We start from the raw sequence: 2,783 nt of genomic DNA, 5'->3' as shown, positions 1-2,783 counted from the left end.
AATTCTGCTAGAGTGGGGAAGCCCAAAAATACTGGGCTAGGTAACCTATCCCTTCTCTAGGATATCTTCCCAACCCAGGAATCAAACCTGCCTTGCAGGCGGATTCTTTACCAGCTGAACTACAGGCAACATGGAGAAGGAAATGGCAACCCACTCCAGTATACTTGCCAGGAAAATCTCATGAGCAGATAAGCCTGGTGGGCTACAGTCCATGGGGTCATGAAGAGTTGAATATGACTTAGTGACTGAGCATAGAACCCAAAAATCAAGCCCTTGAAGCATGCATATCTGGGCAGAGATACCATAATGTAGACTCTGGCCCTGTAGGTATATGGTCTGAAGGGCTAGGAGACCCAAGGCTTGTTCTTGGGTAGAGAGACAGAGGGACAAAGTGTGGCCTGGAACAATCACAGCAGAAAGGACATGTCATGCAACTCAAGCACAATGGGAGTAGAGAGAAACCAAGGCCATTCACTCACCCAAGGATGACAACAGAATTATTTAATATCTAGTATATCATAGGCACAAACCAACCCTCTTGTTTTGGAAATCACAAGAAAGCTGGAGTAGCAATACTCATGTCAAACAAAATAGACTTTAAAATAAAGACTATTACAAGAGACAAGGAAGGACACTACGTAATAATCAAGGGATCAATCCAAGAATACCATTAATGTGTATATGAATGTGAAAGTGTTGTTTGCTCAGTCATGTCTGATTCTTTGCGACCCCATGGACTGTAGCCCACCAGGCTCCTCTGTCCATGGAATTCTTCAGGTTAAGAATATTGGCGCGGGTTGCCGTTTCCTTCTGCAGGGGATCTTCCCCACTTAAGAATCGAACCCAGGTCTCCTGAACCGCAGGCGATTTCTTTCCCATCTGAGCCACCAGAGAAGCTAGCAGGGGAGCCATATATATATGGGTGGTCCTCAGGTCCTATTTCACCTTATATGGACAGAATTTCCTCTTTTCTTGGGAGCCACATATTTTAATTTCAAATATTCTGTGACGATACCCAGAATTGTTAACCAAATTCTGGCTCCTTTATGAAATGAGACCTGTGTCCATGGAAGTCATGGGATGCTCCAGGACTCGAAGGTGGTATCAGGGTAAGTTACCACGACCCACCTCTGCAGGATTCGTCAACCAGTGACTGCTGGGCACCTAGACTGGAGGCAAGGGTTTGCCCAGTGGTGGCATTACCCTGTTACTCAAGAGGCTCCAGAAGTAGGGCCGCCAGTTTCATTGTTGATGAGTTGCCGTTCACCTGTTCTTCCTTCTGTGGATAACTCTTATTTTCAGTTATTTTCCACTTGCAAAGGACTCTTGCCTGGGCTGAGTGCCGAGCAGGTAACCTGCCTCTTCTTGCTTACACTGCAGAAACATAAATGAGGTCACGTTTTTGTTGAATGTTGTAAAGAGAACCGGTAGAATAGTTCAGAGGAGCTCCTCAAGCCTCTTAGGACCTGTCCAAGCCTGGGGAGAAAACACACACAAGAATGGAGATAGATAAGCTGTCAAATAGAAACCCCAGTGTTTATTTAGGACTCTCAGTAGCGATATGAGTGTGGGACTTTTTCTTATTACGGCTGCACTGGGTCTTCACGGCTGTGCACAAGGGTTTTCTCTCCTTGCAGAAAGCAGGAGTTACTCTCTAGTTGTGGCGCACCAGCTTCTCATTGTGGTGGCTTCTCTTGTTGCAGAGCATGGGGCCTAGGCATTCGGGTTTCAGTACTTGCAACTCATGGGCTTAGTAGTTGCAGCACATGGGCTTAGTTGCTCTGAGGCATGTGGGATCTTTCCAGGCCAGGGATTGAACCCATATCCCCTGCACTGCAAGACAGATTCCCTTTCTTTCTTTCTTTTCTTTTAATACTTCTAAAGTTTATTTAACAAAAAAGTTCAGTAAGAAAATGTACACGACCCAATTTTTCTCATAGTAAAATGTGAAGAGGGGACACATGGGAGCAGCTGATTTCTCTGGGGAACACAGCCATTGTTCATACTCGTCCCAAGGCTTCTAACATGATGATACTATTTCCTCGTATTCACCATTCCACTACTGTTCTGTTGCCCATGAGTTGCCATCTCCATACATTCATATATCATAAGATTCATAAAGGGGTCAAGTCCCTAGAATATCCCTTGGACATGTCTGCCACCATTTAATTTCAATGATAACATCTTGTCCATAAATTTCTTCATCTTGGGAGGGTTAGCCTTGCTCGTGATGTCTACCTGGCAAGCCCAAAGAAGCCTGCAAATAGAATTCTAGTCGTCCCTCCGAAAGGCAGACTCTTAACCACTGGCCTACCAGGGAAGCCCAAGCGTGGGAATTTGATGGCAGCATCTGAGAGGGAAACTTGAATGTCATGCTTTGGAAATAGAGGCTCAGGTAGAGCCCTAGGGAATGGAAAGAGGAGGTAAGAGATTTCTAAAGCCAGCTATACCATGGACAAGTGGGCAGTGGGGTGACAAGAATTAAGAAGCCTGCTGTTATGGCCTCTAGTTCTCAGATCAGCTTCCCTACCCAAAGTTCTGTGACACAGAGCAGCAAAGAGCAGCCCTATCTCACCAGCCAGAGGGTAAGAGGGGACAAGATGGAGAAGGACCTGCAGCCTTCTCCACCTGTCACTGTCAGCGAGGCTGGACTGACGCCTCCTTCTCTGAAAAGTGAGGGTTGTCTTAGTGACTAAGGTCCCACCCTAGTTTGCATAGTATCTGTTGTCTTGTACCCATTCATTCCAAGAGCCCATTAATGCGGGTCAGGTACTGCCCTGGGC

General features: G+C 46.2%; 1 pseudogene; it reads right to left on the bottom strand.

Moving 5' to 3' along the window:
* Positions 1-2,000: 2,000 nt before the first annotated feature.
* On the bottom strand, positions 2,001-2,220 carry LOC106990919 (small nuclear ribonucleoprotein G-like; annotated as a pseudogene).
* Between the last annotated feature and the right edge of the window lie 563 nt (positions 2,221-2,783).

This window comes from Ovis aries, chromosome 20, assembly GCF_016772045.2.
Source record: "Ovis aries strain OAR_USU_Benz2616 breed Rambouillet chromosome 20, ARS-UI_Ramb_v3.0, whole genome shotgun sequence".
In the NCBI taxonomy this organism is placed as follows: domain Eukaryota; kingdom Metazoa; phylum Chordata; class Mammalia; order Artiodactyla; family Bovidae; genus Ovis; species Ovis aries.
This window is presented reverse-complemented; position numbering and strand designations above follow the sequence as displayed.